Here is a 21,822-nt window from a genome sequence, read left to right on the forward strand (position 1 = left end):
AGGCCGGGCCTGATGGAAACTCTCGGGTGCTCCGAGGGCGCTCACCTTCCTCCCGCCCGCATCTCGGCGGCGGAAGGCTGCCGAACCTTTAACGCGCTGAAGGGTCACTTTCCTGAGGGAGCCTGTCTTTTCTTGATACGGTGGTGTTTCGGCTCTTTCCTACGTGGGGGCCCTTTCAGGGTAAGCCGAGTGACATCATTCTGCTCTTCGCAGGTGACCTTTGAGCGCAAAGGCGGATCCGATTTCTTTTCGGAGCGGGAGGAGGGGTGAGGGAAAGGAGCATCCGATAGCCCGTGAGCAGGCAAAATGGGGGCACCCTGATTCAGCAGTTTTGGGGTTTTCCAACTTTTCGTGTCCGAGGCCACCCTTCAACTTCCAAGCACCACTTGGTTCACATGGCTCACCTGGCGGCACATTGGCGAATGGTGGGTGTCCTGGGGGCGGGCGAAGGCCGTCCCTACGCCTCAGGGCGTCGTAACTGTGCCACGTTGGGTGGAGAAGGCTGAGTTGTCCCAGCCATGGCTAAGTGGGGCACGGACACCTAAGGGGAGTTGTTATCCATTGGAATTTGGACCCCGGAAAGTGGTCTCGAGCATCCAGCTCAGATCAGTTCTTTGAACAGTCCGTCTTGGCTTCCACAAGGTCACCGGCTTCCTAGTTGCCAGCGACGTCCTGGAACCTAAGCCTTGTGATTTCCCTGCCAGGGACGTGTGGTACCCCACCCCCACCTTTACAGGTGAATCAGCTTTCCGTTTCTCGGACTCTTCCTTCTCCCCACCCCCTCTCTGCCTCTCGCGGTTTATTTCTTTATAATCCCCTTGGGCTAAACCCAGCTGATTGTTCTGGTAGTTATTTGGTAATGAATAGTGGTAAGCCATCCAGGTATCCTGTGAAACAGTGATTCAGAGGTGTGGGGTGAATTACTAAACTGACTTGAATTTGCCCTGCAATAAAAAGAAGTAGAATTCTAGTTTGTATTGAGACACTTTTTAAAAGTAGCCTTAAGACAGACCTGTTATGTTACTTTTTAACTTTTCCAGCAGTCCTCTTGAGCTTTTTTTTTTCCCCTCCCCTCCTCGACCAGTTCTGCTTTCTTTGTCTTTCCTGGCTCTGTTCCCCAGAACTCAGGGTGCCTTTCCTTGGAGTATGTGCTAAATTGGGAATCGTTTTTTTCTGTGCAAAAGCAAGTGGTTTCACAGAGCTGCAGAAGATCTACAACTGGGTCACAATGTTGGGTAAATATTATGGAGAATGATGATAACTTTTAGTACTTTCTAAGTAACAGAGTAAGGACAGTGTTATGAGGAAAAGGACAGGTTCGCTGCTCCTGGGCAGCACACTTCATCACTGACACAGCCCATGTATAATCTCAACATCACGGGCACGTAGTTAAATGTCAAATATGTTAGTTTACATCTTGAACAGACTATTATTTCCCAGATTCCCTTCTGTCCCTTTTTTCAATTACTAAAACCCACAGTTCTTGTTAAAAAAAAAGATGGAGAAAGATGTCTTATTATTGGTATTCAAATTGCATTGTAGTTCCTAAGAAAGTATGTATTCAGACAAAACAAGAGTTCATTTAGGAAATCAGTGCAAGGAGCACTTAAGGATAAACTAGATGAAAAAGGATTGCCTCTTGGTTTGTAAAATTAGCAAAGCAATGAATTCTTGTTATTGATAAAATAGAAATTATTGATTCAAATAGAATTCTATTAAAATGTAGAATTGTATTCTGAATCAGATACTCTTCTCTTGGCTTGTATTGACCCATCCCCTGGTTTTGTATTGACTCATCCTCTGCCATGTTTGATGTTCCATGTGTTTACTGGTTTTGTAGCAGAGGATCAGGTGATTTTTAGTCAATACATTATACTTCCTTACCAGCAAAGTGTTTTCCAGAAAAGTACCAGGCAACTCAAATCAATTGGAATTGTGGTTTATGCTTTTCTTCAGGTAGATTTTTTTTATTTAATTTTTAAAATTTATTTTTTATTTTTGCTGTGCTAGGTCTTTTTTAAGGCACTTGGGCTTGGTTGCCTCATGCCATGTGGGATCTCAGTTCCCTAACCAGGGATTGAACCTGCATCTGCTGCGTTGGAAGGCAGATTCTTAATGACTTGTCCATCCCCTAGACATGCTGTAATTTTTTTTTTTTTAACTCTTCCACCATAGTGGATGGCATCTCACAGAGATTATCATTGCCCAGTCAATCAGTGTGGTCAGCTCTTGGCCTGGCCAGAATGATAACAATTCCTGTTACAAAAATGTGGTTCTTGGTAGTCATCATCATAATACGGAACATGAACATTTTATGGCAGAACCTTCTCATCCCAGAAGGCACAAGCTTCCATTTTTGGAAAGAAGTGGGTAAAGTCTTCATGGTCTGTTTGGAAGAAGCCTTGAGTTGATAATTCAGTCATGTTCTTTTCATTCTCTTCTCTGCCAAAGACTCTGAATAATTTCCAGAAAATCATTTAACATCTCTTTACTTTTTGATTTAGAAAAAAAAAAAGATATAGCAACGTCCACATAGAAATCATGAGGATGGAAAAAGTACAGTTTCACTTTTTCAAAGGGAAGGAGATGTGGACTTAAGAAATATTCACAATCTAAAAGTTGAGAGTTATGTTTCACTTGGTGGGAATTTTTAGGACTTCAAGCCCAGGAGACAGCATCTCAAGCAACCGTGAGAGAACTGCTCTGAGGAGGCAAGAGAGGGAGCCAGGTTATGTAGAAGTTTTGCAACCAAGGGCCTTGAACATCAAAAGATTAATGCTATGAGTTAAAGGAAAACCAGATATCTCAGGTTAAAGAATTTAGTGCTTGTCTAGGTATGGGAAGATGCAAGAGTCTGGGCTCATGGAAATCATGACTTTGATATGTGCCTCATCTATCATCTCGGGCCAGTACCCTGTACTCCCATCCTGAGTTTCCTCACCAGCTCACGCTCCATGCTGGCTGCAGTGGCTGATGATGTCCTTCTTTACTGTTATGGCAGGGAAAATTCCATTTCTCAGAGGTTATTTTAGACTCAGCTATTTCCCACTTAGAACTTCCCAGGTGGTACAGTGTTAAAAAATCCGCCTGCCAGTGCAGGAGATGCAACAGACAGAGGTTCCATCCTTGGGTCAAGAAGATCCCCAGAAATAGGAAATGGCAACCCACTCCAGTATACTTGCCTGGGAAATTCCATGGACAGAGGAGCCTGGCGGGCTATAGTCCATGGGATCGCAAAGAGTTGAACACGACTGAGTGTGTGCATGCACGTGTTGAGGTGCACGCACCTTTAAGGTGATGCTTGGAGAGTGAGAAGTCACTTTTATTAAAGTTGTCTTTAGTAGCCAGATAAAATGATGATTGATCTCATTCATTCTTAAGAAGAGTTTGTCATGTCAGTTACTATGATTTGCTTCTTTTTCTTCCAATTTTATTTGTTTATTTATTTATTTGGATGTATCAGGTCTTAGCAGCACATGGGATCTTCTTTTCATCATGCAGGATCTTTCCCGGCTACCCATGGACTCTCCAGTTGTGGTGTGTGGGTTCAGTAGTGCAGTATTTGGGTTTAGTTGCTCCTCATGTGGAATCTTAGTTCTTTGACCAGGGATCGAACCCCAGTCTCCTGCATGCAAGGCAACTTCTTACCCACTGGACCACCAGGAAAGTCCCACATTTGTTTCTTTATTCATTCCCCTAAACAGGGGTCTATCATGATGGTGGATGATGGAAATGCAGTTTACGACCTTTGCTGCTTTGTGAGCATGGGGCTCACACAATTGCTGAGTCCTCCTTTCTGCCATTGGTAGCATGCTGCCTTATCAGTGTTTACGAAGAGATGTTTTGAAACTTGTATTTAAAGAACTCAGAAAAGGAACTTAATTTACCTTGTTTTACAGTGGCCTTTGTTTTAGCCAGGGTGATAGCATTGGTATTTTTCAAAAAGAGAAAGACGGAAAAGGTAATAGGAGATACCTGATGGATCCTTAGTCTTCAAATTATTTTCAGAAGGAGAAATGTATTATCACTAACAGCAAATACTTAATTGAGCTTTTAGAATAGAATCAGTTCAGTTCAGTTCAGTCACTCAGTTGTGTCCAACTCTTTACGACCCCATGAATCGCAGCACGCCAGGCCTCCCTGTCCATCACCAACTCCCGGAGTTCACTCAAACTCATGTCCATCGAGTCCGTGATGCCATCCAGCCATCTCATCCTCTGTCGTCCCCTTCTCCTCCTGCCCCCAATCCCTCCCAGCATCAGAGTCTTTTCCAATGAGTCAACTCTTGGCATGAGGTGGCCAAAGTACTGGAGTTTCAGCTTTAGCATCATTCCTTCCAAAGAAATCCCAGGACTGATCTCCTTCAGAATGGACTGGTTGGATCTCCTTGCAGTCCAAGGGACTCTCAAGAGTCTTCTCCAATGCCACAGTTCCAAAGCATCAGTTCTTCGGCGCTCAGCCTTCTTCACAGTCCAACTCTCACCTCCATAGGGATGGGTAAACTGTGACTTCTGGGCCAAGTCTGACCCATCACCTGTTTTTGTGTCTCCTAAGAATGGTTTTTACATTTTCAAACAGCTTTCTAAAAAGTCAAAAGGAAAAAAGTACTTCCTGATCTGTTAAAGTTCTATGAAAATCACATCTCAGTGTCCATAAACAAATTTTACAGATGCACAGGCACATACCCATTTTCTTCTGTATTACAGTTGTTTTCCACCTGCAGTGGCAGAGTTGAGTAGTTGTGACAGAAACCAGAGGGCTGCGGGACATGAAATATTTACTGTCCAACCTTTTGTAGAAAGTTTGCTGCTGCTGCTGCTGCTAAGTTGCTTCAGTGGTGTCCGACTCTGTGCGACCCCATAGACGGCAGCCCACCAGGCTCCCCTGTCCCTGGGATTCTCCAGGCAAGAACACTGGAGTGGGTTGCCATTTCCTTCTCCAGTGCATGAAAGTGAAAAGTGAAAGTGAAGTCACTCAGTTGTGTCTGACTCTTAGTGACCCCATGGACTGTAGCCTACCGCTCCTCCTCCAGGCAAGAGTACTGGAGTGGGGTGCCATTGCCGAAAGTTTGCTAATACCTGCTTAAAATAATGCTTGGAAGAAACGGTTCAGTCAGAGGAGTTCTAAGTGCCTGACTTCTTTTTAGAAAACTTTCTAGAAGACAGTTTAGCTCTTCAGGTTTCTTTGTGGTTTTTTAAGTGGTTTGCTATATTTAAATTACGTACTGCCACCCACAGCTGCTTCTAGAACAAATGATTATTATAGGATGTCACTAGGTTTGGTCAAATTTGTGACACTTTTTTTAATGGTAGCAAAGTTACACTTCACATTGGGATTACCTTATTTAAAATGTGTGGTGAATCTATATATTTTGTCTAGAGAAGAAATGACAAGGACAGGAATTCCACCAGAAACAAGCAAGTAAACTGGCAGTCAGAAGAGAGATCTGACATCCCACACACAGAAGTTTCTGTTCTTTCTTTGCAGGAAAGGCTTTGGCCTTGCTTCTGAGCCTTTATACTAATTCTAACAAGTTAAATGATCTGGTTTTCAAGCCTGTAACAGCTAAAGACAGGAAAGGCACAGCTCTAGGCAAACCTAAGTGAAAGGTCATGAAAAGGTATATACCTTAAAAACCAGGAAAATAAAAGGATCCTGTGTGCCAGGGAGTGTTTCCACGGATTACCTTCCGTGTATTGCCAGGAAGTGATGAGGTGTCGTCATTATACTCACTTTACAGAGGCTGAGGCAGAAGTTTTGCTTGAGTGACGTCTCTAACTAGGTCACAGAGCTAGAAGTGATTGCCCTTGATTTGAATCCAGTGTCCGACTCTTTGGACCCCACGGACTGTAGCCCACCAAGCTCCTCTATCCATGGAATTCTCTAGGCAAGAATACGCTCACATTGCAGGCAGATTCTTTATCATCTGAGCCACCAGGGAGGCCCACTGAATCCAGATGTGTCTGAATTAAGAACTTGAGTTGCACCTGGTATCTGGGCATAGCAGGTTGTTTCCAGATGCATCCGGTTTCCCCAGATTTGGAAGTCGAAGTCATCATCCCCATAGTTCAACGTGTATGTTTAGAGGTAGGGCCTTTAAAGAGGTAATGAAGTTAAAATGAGGAGCCAGTGAGAAGGTGGCTGTCTATAAGCCAAGGGAAGCGGTCTCAGAAGAAACCAACTTGGTAGACCCTTTGATCTTGGACTTCCAGCCCCCAGAACTGGGAGCAAATACATTTCTTGGTTTTAATCACCCAGTCTGTGGGACTTTGTTGTGGTGGCCCGAGCAAACTAACATAGAATTACTCAGGTAACTATTTTTTAGTTGCATAAACAGAAATAACACCCCTCCCACAAGGAAATCAACCTTGGATATTCACTGGGAGGACTAAAGCTGAAGCTCCAATACTTTGGCCACCTGTTGTGCAGAGCTGACTCATTGGAAAAGACCCTGATGCTGGGAAAGGTCAAGGGCAGGAGGAGAAGGGGACGACAGAGGATGAGATGGTTGGATCACCATCACCAACTCAATGGACATGAGTTTGAGCAAACTCTGGGACATAGTGAAGGACAGGGAAGCTTGAAGTGATACAGTCTATGGGATTGCAATGTGCTGGACATGACTTAGTGACTGAACAGTACAAATATATGAGTACAAAGATAAATAATTTTTAAACTTATTTTTTTATTGAAGGATAATTGCTCTACAGAATTTTGTTGTTTTCTATCAAGCCTCAACATGAATCAGCCATAGGTATTCATAGACCCACTCCCTTGAACTTCCCTCCCAATCCTACTCCTCTAGGTTGATACAGAGCCCCTATTTGAGTTTCTTAGCCATACAACAAATTCCTGTTGGCTATCTATTTTACATATGGTAATGTAAGCTTCCAGGTTACTCCTTCCATACATCTCACCCTCTCCTCCCCTCTCCCCATATCCATATGTGTATTCTCTATCTCTGTTTCTCCACTGCTGCCCTGTAAGTAAATTCTTCAGTACCATTTTTCTAGATTATGTATATATGCCTTAGAATACAATATTTATCTTTCTCTTTCTGACTCACTTCACTCTGTATAATAGGTTCTATGTTCATCCACCTCACTATAACTGACTCAAATGTGTTTCTTATATGTACCACAACTTCTTTACCCATTCGTCTGTTGATGGGCATCTACGTTGCTTCCATGTTCTAGCTGATGGAAATAGTGGTGCAATGAACAATGGGATATATGTGTCTTTTTCAATTTTGGTTTCCTCAGGGTATATGCCTAGGAGTGGGATTGCTGGGTCATATGGTGGTTTTATCCCTAATTTTTTAAGGAATCTCCATACCATGGTCTTCCATAGTGGCTGTATCAATTTACTTTCCCACCAACAGTGCAAGAGCTTTCCCTTTTCTCCACACCCTCTCCAGCATTTATTGTTTGTAGACTTTTTGATGATGGCCATGCTGACCAGGGTGAGATGATATCTCATTGTAGTTTTGATTTGTATTTCTCTAATAATGAGCGATGTTGAGCATCTTTTCATGCATTTGTTAGCCATCTGTATGTCTTCTTTGGAGAAATGTCTGTTTAGGTCTTTTTCCCACTTTTTGATGGGGTTGTTTGTTTTTCTGTCATTGAGTTATATAAGCTGCTTGTATATTTTGAAAATTAATCCTTTGTCAGTTGTTTCATTTGCTATTATTTTCTCCCATTTTGAGGGTTGTCCTTCCACCTTGCTTATAGTTTCCTTTGTTATGCAAAAGCTTTTAAGTTAAATCAGGTCCCACTTGTTTACTTTTGTTAATGGCACCCCACTCCAGTACTCTTGCCTGGAAAATCCCATGGATGGAGGAGCCTGGTAGGCTGCAATCCATGGGGTCGCTAGGAGTCGGATACGACTGAGCAACTTCACTTTCACTCTTCACTTTCATGCATTGGAGAAGGAAATGGCAACCCACTCCAGTGTTCTTGCCTGGAGAATCCCAGGGATGGGGGAGCCTGGTGGGCTGCCGTCTATGGGGTCACACAGAGTCGGACACGACTGAAGCGACTTAGCAGAGCAGCAGTAGGAGGTGGATCTTAGAGGATCTTACTTTGATTTGTGTCAGCAAGTGTATTCCTGCCTGCATATTCCTATTAAGAGTTTGTTTCTGGTCTTACATTTAGGTCTTTAATCCATTTTGAGTTTATCTTTGTGTATGGTATTAGGAAGTGTTCTAATTTCATTCTTTTACATGTAGCTGTTCAATTTTTCCAGCACCATTTATTGAAGAGGCTGTCTTTGCCCAAGAGGCTGCTCTTGCCTCCTTTATCAAATATAAGGTATCCATAGTTACATGGGTTTATTTCTGGGTTTTCTGTCTGGTTCCATTGGTCTATGTTTCTATTTTTGTGCCAGTACCATACTGTCTTGACGACTGTAGCTTTGTAATATAATCTGAAGTCAGGAAGGTTGATTCCTCCAGCTCCATTCTTCTTTCTCAAGACTGCTTTGGCTACTCCGGGTCTTCTGTGTTTCCATATGAATTGTGAAATTTTTTCTTCTAGTTCTGTGAAAAATGTCATTGGTAATTTGATAGGGGTCACATTGAATCTGTAGATTGTGTTTGGTAGTATAGTCATTTTCACAATATTGATTCTTTCTACCCAGAAACATGGAATATGTTTATGTCATCTTAGATTTCTTTCATTAGTGTTTTATAATTTTCTGTGTACAGTTCTTTTGTCTCTTTAGGTAAGTTTATTCCTATATATTTCTTTTTGTTGCAATGGTGAATGGGATTGATTCTTTAATTTTCCTAAAATCTTTCTGATATTTCTTTCTTAGTATATAGAAATGCAAGTGATTTCTGTGTATTGATTTTGCATCCTACAACTTTTTAAAATTCACTGATTAGCTCTAGTAATTTTCTGATACTATCTTTAGGGTTTTCTATGTACAGTATCATGTCATCTGCAAATAGTAAGAGCTTTACTTCTTTTCCAATCTGGATTCCTTTAATTTCTTTTTCTTCTCTGATTGCTGTAGCTAGGACTTCCAGAACTATGTTGAATAATAGTGGTAATAAAATAATAATAAAAGTGGGAACCCTTGTCTTGTTCCTGATCTTAGGGGAAATGTGTTCAGTTTTTCACCATTGAGAACAATTGCTATAGGCTTATCATCTATGGCCTTTATTATGTTGAGCTAGATTCCTTCTATGCCCATTTTTTGAAGAGTTAATCATAAATGGGTGCTGAATTTTGTCAAAGGCTTTTTCTGCATCTATTGAGATGATCATATGGTTTTTATCTTTCAATTTGTTAATATGGTGTATCACATTTGATTGATTTGCATATGTTGAATAATCCTTGCATCCCTGGAATAAACCCAACTTGATCATGATGTATGAGCTTTTTGAAGTGTTGCTGAATTCTGTTTGCTAAAATTTTGTTGAGGATTTTTGCATCTATGTTCAACAGTGATATTGGCCTGTAGTTTTCTTTGCTTGTGCTGTCTTTGTCTGGTTTTGGTATCAGGGTGATGGTGGCCTCGTATAATGAGTTTGGATATGTTTCTTCCTCTGTACTTTTTTGAAAGAGTTTTAGAAGGATAGGCATTAGCTCTTCTCTGAGTGTTTGATAGAATTCTCCTGTGAAGCCATCTAATCCTGGGCTTTTGTTTTTTGGGAGATTTTTTAAATCACAGCTTCAATTTCAGTGCTTATAATTAGGTTTTTCATAATTTCTATTTCTTCCTGGTTCAGTCTTGGAAGATTGAATTTTTCTAAGAATCTGTCCATTTCTTCCAGGTTATCCATTTTATTTCCATATAGTTGTTCATAACAGTCTCTCATAATCCTTTGTATTTCTGCATTGTCTGTTGTAACCTCTCCTTTTTTATTTCTAATTTTGTTGATTTGATTCTTCTCTCTTTTGTTCTTGATGACTCTGGTTAAAGGTTTGCCAATTTTGTTTATCTTCTCAAAGAACCAGCTTTTAGTTTTATTAATCTTTACTATTGTTTCTTTCATTTCTTTTCCATTTATTTCTGCTCGGATCTTTATGATTTCTTTCCTTCTACTAATTTGGGGTTTTTTTGTTCTTCTTCCAGTCGTTTTAGGCATAAAGTTAGGCTGTCTATTCGATGTTTTCTCTTGTTTCTTGAGGTAGGATTGTATTGCTATAAACTTCCCTCCTAGAACTGCTTTTGCTGCATCCCATAGGTTTTGAGTTATCGTGTTTTCTTTGTCATTTGTTTCTAGAAATTTTTTGATTTCCCTTTTTGATTTCTTCAGTAACCTGTTGGTTATTTAGAAACATATTGTTTAATCTCCATGAGTTTGTGTTTCTCACAGTTTTTTCTTATAATTGATATCTAGTCTCAAAGCGTTGTGGTGAGAAGATGCTTGGTATGATTTCAACTTTGTTAAATTTACTGAGGTTTGATTTGTGACCCAAGATGTGGTCTATCCCGGAGAATGTTCCGTGTGCACTTGAGAAGAAGGTGTATTTTTCTGCATTTGGATGGAATGTCCTGAAGATATCAGTGAGAGCCATCTCATCTAATGTATCATTTAAGACTTGTGTTTCCTTATTCATTTTCTGTTTTGATGATCTGTCCGTTAGAGTGAGTGGGGTGTTAATGTTGCCTACTATTTTTGTGTTACTGTCAATTTCTCCCTTTATATCTCTTAGTGTTTGTCCTATGTATTGAGGTGCTCCTATGTGGGGTCCATAGATATTTACAATTGTTATGTCTTCCTCTTGGATTGATCCCTTGACCATTATGTAGTGTCTTTCCTTATCTCTGGTAATCTTTATTTTAAGGTCTATCTTGTCTGATATGAGGATTGCTACTCCAGCTTTCTTTTGCTTCCCATTTGCAGGGAATGTATTTTTCCATCCTGTCACTTTCAGTCTATACATGTCTTTAGGTCTGAAGTGGGTTTCTTGTAGACAGCATATATATGAGTCTTTTTTTTTTTTTTGTATCCATTCAACCAGTCTGTGTCTTTTGGTTGGAGCATTTAATCCATTTACATTTAAAGTAATTGTTGATATATATGTTCTTATTGGCATTTTCTCAATTGTTTGGGGTTGATTTTGTAGATCTTTTTCCTTCTCTTGTATTTCTTGGCTATATAAGTCCCTTTAACATTTGTTGTAAAGCTGGTTTGGTGGTACTGAATTCTCTTAACGTTTGTTTGTCTGGCAAGCTTTTGATTTCTCCATCAATTTCAAATGAGATCCTTGACGGGTACAGTAATCTTAGTTGTAGATTATTCCCTTTCAGGACTTTAAATATATCCTGTCATTCCCTTCTGGCCTGCAGCATTTCTGCTGAAAGATCAGCTGTTATACGTATGGAGTTTCCCGTATATGTTACTTGTTGCTTTTCCCTTCTGCTTTTAGTATTCTTTCTTTGTGTTTAGCTTTTGTTAGTTTGGTTAGTATGTGCCTTGGTGTGATCTCCTTGGACTTACTCTGTATGGGAGCCTTTGCACCTCTTGGACATGATTGGCTATTTTTTTCCATGTTGGGGAAATTTTCAACTATAATTTCTTCAAAAATTTTCTCATACCCTTTTTTTTTCTCCTCTTCTTCTGGGACCCCTGTAATTGTCCCAGAGGTCTCTGTGACTATCCTCAGTTGTTTTCATTCTTTTTACTTTATTCTGCTCTTCAGAAGTTATTTCTACCATTTTATTTCCAGCTCACTGATTCCTTTTTCTGCTTCAGATATTCTGCTATTAATTCCTTCCAGAGTATTTTTAATTTCAGTAATTGTGTTGTTTGTCTTTGTATGTTTATTCTTTAATTCTTCTAGGTCTTTGTTAATTGATTCTTGTATATTTTCCATTTTGTTTTCAACGTTTTTGATCATCTTTACTACCATGATTCTGATTTTTTTTTCAGGTAGTTTGCCTATTTCCTCTTCATTTATTTGGACTTCTGTGTTTCTAGTTTGTTCCTTCATTTGTGTAGTATTTCTCTGCCTTTTCTTTCTTTCTTTCTTTTTTTGACCTATTGTGTTTGAGGTCTCCTTTTCCCAGGCTTCTAGGTTGAATTCTTACTTTCTTTTGGTTTCTGCCATCCTAAGATTGGTCCAGTGGTTTCGGTAAGCTTCCTATAGGGTGAGATTTGTGCTGAGTTTTTTTGTCTGTTTGTTTTCCCTCTGATGGGCAAGGCTGAGTGAGGGGTAATCCTGTCTGCTGATGACTGGGTTTGTATTTTTGTTTCGTTTGTTGTTTAGGCGAGGCATCCTGCATAGGGTGATCCTGGTGGTTGCGTGATGCCAGGGCTTGTGTTCACGTGGTTTCCTTAGTGTGAGTTCTCACTATTTGATACTCCCTAGGGTTAGTTCTCTGGTAGTCTAGGGTCTTGGAGTCAGTGCTCCCACTCCAAGGGCTCAGGGCTTGATCTCTGGTCAGGATCAAAGATTCCACAAGTGGTTTGTTATGGCATTAAATGGGATTAAAACAAATACCCCAAAATGAGAAACTAAAGATGAACCTCAGACAAATGGCAGTTACAAAATCAGGCAAATAGTAATTAAAATAATGGAATATACGCATATACATATACACCCATAAGCAAAGTGAAAACAGTCCAACAAAAATAAAGTACAGTAGATTGATGCATTGAACAGAGAAATCAAAAATTATATCTATCAGTTAAGAATAAAACTAACTAAAGCACAAAATGGAAAACAAAACTAAAGCAAGGTGCCAAGTGGGGAATGAAAATAAAATTAACAAATATGTTAAGAGGAAAGGAAAGAAAGAAAAGAAAGAAAGAACAGATGTGCAAAGTTAAACAGAGGTAGATAAAGAAGATTTATATACATTAAAGGTTAACTGCACCAGAAAAGAATAGTAAGAAAAGCAAACAAAGGAATAAATATAGAAAAAATAATAAGAAGTTTAAAACTTTAAAAAGGAGAAAGAAAGAAAGAAAGAAAAAAAAAAAGGAAACTCCACAGAGCTGCAAAAGCCCAACATAGAGGCAAAGTTTTATAACTACAATAAAAAAAAAAAAATGTGACTGAGGGGGGAAAAAAAAAAGCTCAAAAGGTTAATTAGATTTCATAGTGCCAAGAAATTCGACAACTACAACAGAGGGGGAAAGAAAAAGGAAAAAAAAATCCAAAAGAATCTATAGAACACGTACAAACATAGGAATAATAAATGTTTTTCTTGAGTCACTGCTGTCAGAGTCCTTCCCTCGCTGGGAGTCACAGTCCACCTCACCTCCCTAGGATGCTCGCCAACACTGTGCTGATCTCTGGACCTGCTGTGGGAGCAGCTCAGATTCTAGTCTGGTCCTACTTCTGTGTGTTCTTGCCTCCAGTGTCCACAGCTATCAGAACTAGTGCGTTTTCTTTTGTGGGAGCTCTCAATGTCCTTTTATGTATTCCATAGACACAGAGTCTGCCTAGTTGATCGTGTGGATTTAATCTGCAGCTTGTGCAGCTGGTGGGAAGGTTTTGGGCCTTCTTATTAGCCACACTGCCCCTGAGTTTCAATTGTGGTTTTATTTCCACCTCTACATGTGGGTCATCTACTGGGGTTTGCTTCTGAGGCTGCCCTGGAGGGCTTGGGTCTGCCCCTGTGAGGGCCAGGTGTGGGGGTGGTGCCGCTGCTTGGGTTGCAGGGGTTCTGGCAGCACCAAGTACTCAGGGCTGTTGGCAGCTACAGCAGCAGAAAATAATAGTGTTCTAGAAGGGTATAGGAACCAGTACTGGCCAATGCGCTCCAGTATTCTTGCCTGGAGAACCCCCCTGACAGAGAAGCCTGGCAGGCCACAGTCTACAGGATTGGAACAAGTTGGACACGACCGAAGCAATCCTGTGAGCACAGACTCAAGGGTTTTTTTTTTGTTGCCTGTGGCAGCTCTGCACGAAGGTGATACAGCTGCTTGGCTTGCAGGGACCCTGGTGGTGCAAAGTGTGCAGGGACATGGACTGCCTCCGCTGCAGGAGTTATGGCCCTTTTTTTGAGCCTCTTGTAGCTGGTGATCACAAGGCCTCTTTGGCCAGTCTTTCTCTGTAGCTCCCCTCATTCAGACACTTAGAGGGCTCCCTTGCCTGGGGTCCTTCTCTGTTGTTCGGTGCATCAGGCCCATAGAGGGGCCCCATGGCTGGGGTCCTACTCTGTAGTTTGGCGCATCAGGCACTTAAAGGGGCAGCCTGGGTGGGGTCCTACTCTGCAGTTCAGTGCTGGCGTGTGGGCTCTGAGAGGCCCTGGTGGTGGCTCATGACTCAGCAGTATTGCCTTGCTTCCATGGCTGCCTGGTTTTCCTCCACAGGCATTTCCCACCACAGTCTCCTCCCTCACATCCCCTTGATCTGTCTCTCTGTGGTCAACAGCAGCGCTAGCCCTGGGATTGCTCCACAATCCCTAAACTCCAGCTCCCAGCCCTTGTGCCTTCCAGGGGATCTGCATCCCTATCCAGGGTACGTATGGCTGCGTCAAGGACTGTCTGATTCTCATTCCATTTAGGCTGCCACAGATCAGCTGTTTCACTCTCGGCCCTAAATGTTTCTCCTCTGACTCACACAGTTGCCCCAATGTGGGGATCGGACCCCTGCTTCAGTTCCCCCACCCGCCAAGGGCAGGTCCAGTCCTACTAACACTCCTGTTTTTCCCCCTAGTTCCTTCATCCTACTGAGTTTTGCGTGGTTCTATATATTCTTTCCTCTGGTCAGGTACTCCTGTCCTCTCTCAGCTGGTGTTCTGCATGCACTTCTGTGTCTGAAGATGTATTCCTGATGTATCCGTGGAGAGATGTACTCCACATCCACCTACTCCTGCACCATCTTGTTCTCCCTCAGAAATAACTTTTAATGTCCTTAGTATTGTGGCCAACATTTTCATATGCTTGGTTTGGACATCCTTGTTTTATTATAGAACACAGTCTTGTAATTGATAGAACTGAAATATATTGAATTGATTATTGAAATCTCAAGAGCAATACTATAATGTGCTTAAGAAAGCAGAGATGCGTGTGATAAATTTTAGAAACATTTCCACCCAGTGATGATCAAAGAGTAGATACTAGTGTTTAATGTGTAAACTCAGACCTGTCTATAGAACATCAGTCCTTTAGTATTTTTTTTCAAGACAATAAATATGCTGTTATCTGTACCTATTTTATGACATATGGGACTACTGTTATGGTTATAAATGACAGTATCTTCAAAGAAATGATGTGTTGCTTTTATGACATAACTGTACATCTTGGGAAGGATACAATCTTCAATTGTCCCAGGAGCCTCGGCGGAAGTCTGATGCATGTTAGGGCAGGTAGTTTTATGGCACTGCTTGTCAGATGACAGTTGGGGCGGTGCACCTGTTGTGTGTGGAGGAGGAGTGTGCTGAAAGGTTGAAGCAAGTGGGACTGCTGATGCTGAGCTGTTTGGACCCATAACAACGTCCACTTCACATAGGTCGACTCACTACAGTGTGGTTTCAAGCACAGAGACGAATCACCCGCAGTCTCTCCTTGGCTGAGTGTCTCTCCCCTGAGTGTCCCAGGGTAGATTTTGTCCTCAAGAGACATCATCTGATCCCAGCTGTGGCCAAATCCATGTCTACTGTGTCATCACACTGCCTGTTACTGGCGGGAGACAAAGGCTCTCTCTCTCTTGAAAAGCATGCAACTTTGAAGGTGTCTTCTTCACCCTCTGATGTTTCTTTTTCTCTTTGGGACTCAGTTGGTGCTCTGACTTTCTTTGTTTCTTCAAGATGGATTCCTTGTCCTTAGAGTTGGTGGCCACTCTGTGTCAGGGCAGGGCCATGCCCCTAACCTGAGGCTAAAATGGAGAAGCGGGGGAGGTTGTCAGATTACCTGTTCCACATTTTCAACAAATAAAAACTATAGTTTTCCCCCAAAATACCATATTTTTGCTTGACTCTCCTGGGTTTCTACTTGCTCTTTTCCGATAAATGTCTTTTTTTTTTTTAATTTAAATTTATTTATTCCGATAAATTTCTTTAATCATTTAAGTCAGGATAGTGGAGGTATAATTTATATATGGGAAAGTATATCCTTTTTTAAAAACTGGAGTATAATTGCTTTACAATGTTGTGTTAATTTCTGCTGTACAGCAACGTGAATCAGCTACACGTATACATATGTCCCCTCCCCCTTGGACCTCCATGCCGTCCCTTTAGGTCATCACAGAGCACCCAGCTGAGCTTCCTGTGCTGTATATATAGCAGCTTCCCGCTAGCTATCTATTTTACAGACGGTAGTATGTATTTGTCATTTCCAGTCTTCCAGTTTGTCCCACCCTCCCTCTCCCCCCATGACAATATGTCTACATATGAGAAAATATATAAAGTATATACATAGGGCTTCCCTCATAGCTCAGTTGGTAAAGAATCTGCTTGCAATGCAGGAGACCCCGGTTTGATTCCTGGGTTGGGAAGATCCGCTGGAGAATGGATAGACTAGCCAGTCTAGTATTCTTGGGCTTCTCTGGTGGCTCAGCTGATAAAGAATCCACCTGCAATTCAGGAGACCTGGGTTTGATCCCTGGGTTGGGAAGATCCCCTGGAGAAGGGAAAGGCTACCCACTCCAGTATTCTGGCCTGGAGAATTCCATGAACTGTGGGGTCACAAAGAGTCAGACATGACTAAGCAACTTTCACTTTCACTTTTAAGTATAGCTGTATGGTGGGAAAGTGCATACAGCTGTATACTTCAAAAGGATATATTTTCCCATTTGTATGGACATGTGACATGGGGGAAAGGGAGGTTGGGAAGAGCTGGAAGTTTAGGATTTTCCCACCAGGGCCTTCCCAAGTGGTGCTAGTAGTGAAGAACCTGCCTGCTATTGCAGGAGACATAAGAGACGTGGGTTCCATCCCTAGGTTGGGAAGATCCCCTGGAGAAGGAAATGGCAACTCACTCCAGTATTCTTGCCTGGGAAATTTCATGGACCAAGGAGCCTGGCGGGGCTACCGGCCATGGGGTCGCAAAGTGCTGGACACTGCTGAAGCAACTTAGCACACACACGTGCCTTTGGTATGCCCGTGTGTGTGTGAGAGAGAGATGATGATGATTTTCCCACCAACATGATCAAGATACAGAATACATCCATCACCCTACAATTTCTTTACGCCCTTTTGTAGTTTACATTCTCTTACCCTAAGTCAGAAACTGGCAACTGCTTTGCTTTATCTTTTCTAGAATGTCATATAGACGAAATTATATGGTATGCCAAAAATAGTGCAGCAGGGGTTGGAGGTTTAGAGGGGTTGCATCTGAAAGGGTTGTATGATTTTTCTGCTTGAGCACAAATCAGACCAGCAGGGCTTGTCTGTTATTTTTTTTAGCTGTGTTCATGTTTCCCTTCTTGATCCTATAAAACAGAATCAATTCTTATATTAAAGAGATTAATTGGGTTCTGTTAGACATGGGTAGTGTTTTTTAATTGGCTTCCATATGCTCAATCCCAGATCAGAGTCTCACTGTTTGCCTTAACTACTTGGGCTCAGGTTGACTTGTTCTGTGAAACCAAAGCCTGCCCTCTGAAGCCTGGGTGGATTGGTAGCCAGTGATGAGATTTAGGCAGAAAGCTTCTAGGGGGCTCAGAGACCCAATTCACACAGTGTCAGTAAAATCCTGACTGGTGGGTGCACAGCAGAGACAACAAAATCACACAGAATTTTAGAAAGTGCTAGTTTTCATTTCTCTTGCGTGTCATCCATAGATTACTCATGAGAATAAGAGTTGGAGTCTCTGATGATAAAGTCTGGCCCTTGATGCTGTGGTGCCTCCGTGAAGCAAGTTAAGCTGTTTAATCAGGTCAGTGCCTCAGCACTCCCTGGTTTATTTGGATCTTCTAAAGCCGAACATGCCTGATTGGTGAGCCCTCTGCTTCCTGGCTCCCAAAACGCCCTGTGTACCACCTGTGTGTGTGTGTGTGTGAGTGCGTGTACACGTGTAGTAACGTGTACCACCTTCTATCTGAATCTTCCATTCTTCTGTTACAGCACTTACCACCTGGTACTGACATCATTTGTTTTCCTATCTCACCTCCCCCAAGAGCCGTCTTGAGGATAAGCACATTCTCAGTCTCCTTTGCATCCCCAGTTTCAGCAGGTCCTCAGGAAATGGCAGCCCACTCTAGTATTCTTGCCTGAAGACTCCCATGGACAGAGGAGCCTGGCGGGCTACTGACTTAGCAGCAGCATGTGCAATTTAAGGCACACTTCACGCATCAGAGCCCATTTCCTCTTCTGGAAAATGAGGAAGCTTCTAAAGATGTTTCAGGAGACCTTAGATATAATCTTGTTGCCTTAATGGGGAAACAATAGTCCCAAAGTGCTTTAATAACTTTGAAATTATTCATATTATTGACTGTAAAGTTTTACACCATCTGAAAATTGAGAACTGTGTTTTATTCTGTGGTCATATTGAGGACTTCAAGCCTGGGGCACATCTCAGATAACTTTGAGAGACCACTCTGAAGGAGGAACCAGGATATAAGGGAGTTTTTGCAACAAAGACCAGGTGGTCAGAACATCAAGAAGTTACCGTTAATTAAGGAAAACCAGACACCTCAGGTTAAGGAATTTAGCGCTTTTCTTTGTATGGGAAGATGCACAAGTCTGGGCTCATTGAAATCATTCCTTTGATTATGATCTCAATTCTCTGGGGCCAGAATCCTGTGCTTCTCTCAAATCCTGAATCACCTCCAGGGTGCACGGTTGGACGGCTGTAATTGATGGCTTGATGGCTGCAACAACCTTTGTTTACTGATATATAGCAGGTAACATTTTTTACCCACAATATAAAAGCAGTTGTATTATAATATTGTACCTATTATATTACTGTATCTTGTGTCTACTCAGTGCCCTGTGGAGGGCCTTAGCTTATCTATAGGAAAGACAAGGGGATTCTTCACCCAGAGTTTTTTGTTTCTTGGGTCTTTTTTTTTTGGCTGTGCTAGGTCTTTGTTGCAGCTCTCAAGCTTGCTCTAGTTGGAACACGGGTTTAGTTGCCCCGCTGCGTGCGGGATCTTAGTTCCCCGACAAGGGATCAAACCCACATCTCCTGTGTGGGGATCTTGCCTTCTTAGATGTGTCCGTCTAGCAGCGGGAGAAATGCAGGCAACAAGATAACTAAAATACGTAGTACTTCTTGTGGGGAAATCCAAGGAGAGCCACCCTGCAGCAGAGGAGACCAGGGTGCATTAGTGTGTGCTCCAGGTGGAGCGGGGTCTAGGAAATGGGGTCTGTGATGAGGAAGCCAAAAAAAAGCCTTACCGAGGAGGTGGCATTTGAGTAAAGAGCCGAAGGAGGTGGGAGGGCATTATACAGCTATTTGGCGAACTGTGTTCCAGGACCAGGTCCCCATGTAGGAGGGGCTGGAAGCCACTGTGACTGGAGCCCAGTGTGCAGGGAGTGATGGGGCACATGATGAAGGATGTCATGTTATTGTTTAATTGCCAAGTCGTGTCCAACTCTTTTGCATCCCCAGGGACTGGAGTCCGCCAGGCTTTTCTGTCCATGGGATTTCACAGGCAAGAATGCTGGAGTGAGTTGCCATTTCCTTCTCCAGGGGATCTTCCCAACCCATGGATCGGACCCATGTGTTCTGCATTGGCAGGTGGATTCTTGACCACCAAGACACCACAGAAGCCCTGGAGGATGGCACAGGCCACTGCCAAGCCTTGGGCTGTTCCCTCAGCGAGGTGGAGAGCCCTGGGAGATTTTGAGCAAAGGGCGGTGGAAGTTGGTGGTGAGAGTGGTTGGATTCTGTGTACCTATTGATAATAGAACCAAGAGGGTTTGCTGATGGATTGGACATGATTTGTGAGACAGAGTGGTCAAGAGGGACCCCAGGGTTTTGGGTCTGAGCCCCTGACCATATGGAGATGGAAGGAAAGCTGGGGAAGGATCAGGTGTTGGGTAGAGCTCAGATGTTGGCCTGCTGAACTTGAAATCTCTCCTGGTTGTCCAGGGGTCCCCAGGAAGCATGCTCTCACCCTAGCGTGGTGGTCCTAAGGAGAATGTAACTGTGTTTGCTCAGTGGGCCGAGATTTTAGGTTACGTTGGTTTATCTGATGGCAAGAGGTTGTAGACTTGGACGGGGTGATATCTGAACTTGTCCTTGAAGGAGACAGAGTATCCTAAAATAGAAAAGAGGGAAAAGAACTCAGATTGAAAATGTGAATTCTTTGGGCTGAGCTATCCTTTGATGATTGCATTTAACCTTAGTTTAAACTGTGTACTTCAACCACCAGGCTAGGAAAGAGCATCTAAATTATCATATTGTTTTTTTTTTAAATTTATTTGTTTTCTACTTTAGTATTGCATGTGGGAAAATGAAGGGGAAAGGGCAGAAGGATTTGCTTCATTTTTTCTTAAGTTTAACAATAGTATATTTAGTACTTGATAATAGTTCAATGGAAAATTTGTTATATATTTTCAAAGAAACAACACATACAATGTACAATCTTTAGTACATTTTTTTTTCTTTTAGGAGCAGCTAACATCAAAGTTAGATGATGTTAACCAACATCAAAGTTAAGATGATGTTAACTAACATCAAAATTAGATTATGTTAACTAACAGTCAGCTCCCGGTCTTGTTTTTGCTAGTCAAGGCTATGGTTTTTCGAGTAGTCATGTATGGATGTGAGAGTTGGACTATAAAGAAAGCTGAGCATCAAAGAATTGATGCTTTTGAACTGTGGTGATGGAGAAGACTCCTGAGAGTCCCTTGGACTGCAAGGAGACCCAACCAGTCCATCCAAAAGGAAATCAGCCCTGAATATTCATTGGAAGGACTGATGTTGAAGCTGAAACTCCAGTACCTTGGCCACCTGCTGCAAAGAGCTGCTCATTTGAAAAGACCCTGATGCTGGGAAAGATTGAAGGCAGGAGGAGAAGGGGACAACAGAGGATGAGATGGTTGGATAGCATCACCGACTCAATGGACATGAATTTGAGTAAACTCCAGGAGTTGGTGATGGGCAGGGAGGCCTGGCGTGCTGCAGTCCATGGGTTTGCAAAGAGTCGACTGAGCTGAACTGAACTGAACATCAAAGTTACTGTTCTATCAAAGTTACTAGGTCATCTCTGTTTTTAGGAAGTAAATAAGAAAAAAGTGAATTTTTTTTTCCCCACAAGGGATCTAGACATTTTAGGAGTCTATCAGCTTCAAATAAACACATTTTCAGTTTGTAACAGATGGGAAAATTATCATGTGACTCTGAAAACCACAAGTAATTTTCACTTCTTCAGAGTATTTTGTTTTTATGTTTACTGAATTACCACTTGAAATGATCCCATTTGTATAATATAGCTCCCTGCTCATGGCTGATCCTGGTCTAAGTATCCTTTTCTTTTTCTTAAAAAAAAAAAAAAATTTTTTTTTTGATGTCTCCTTCACTTGTGCATAGCAGGAAGGGAAATGGAAAGTTTGAAACTAGAATTAAAAAGTTAAAGCAGTCTTGTAACTAAAATTCTTCAAATATTTGAATACCAGTTGCCAAGGCATTCAATTATTTAAAGACTGGTTAGGTGGATTATGTTAATTAAAGCAGCAGGAGAGGCTGTTCCACAGCTGCCTGGGTGTCAGACGCCCCACTGAGAAGTTCTGGAGCCCCCAGGTCACAACCTACCTGCCCCCAGTGCTGTGACATGAGCCAGGGCAGCAAGATAGAGCCCGGGCGGTGACACATGCAGCGCCTGCTGGGGTATGCAGAGCCCGACCTCACCCCCACCAAGGGGACCGGAGTCTGCCACCTCCTGTGCCCCACCTCCATGATACATCTTGTGTTTAAAGATGGAGAGAAAGGACAAAACTGAAATTAACAACAACAGCAACAAAAAT

General features: G+C 42.1%; 1 protein-coding gene across 1 annotated transcript in view; it reads left to right on the top strand.

The window, feature by feature from the left end:
* The window catches only part of KCNK1 (potassium channel, subfamily K, member 1), a 68,325-nt gene that overhangs the window by 1,556 nt on the left and 44,947 nt on the right, over positions 1–21,822 (top strand). The window lies entirely within an intron of this gene.

Source organism: Bison bison, unplaced genomic scaffold, assembly GCF_000754665.1.
Source record: "Bison bison bison isolate TAMUID 2011002044 unplaced genomic scaffold, Bison_UMD1.0 scf7180017864462, whole genome shotgun sequence".
Lineage (NCBI taxonomy): Eukaryota > Metazoa > Chordata > Mammalia > Artiodactyla > Bovidae > Bison > Bison bison.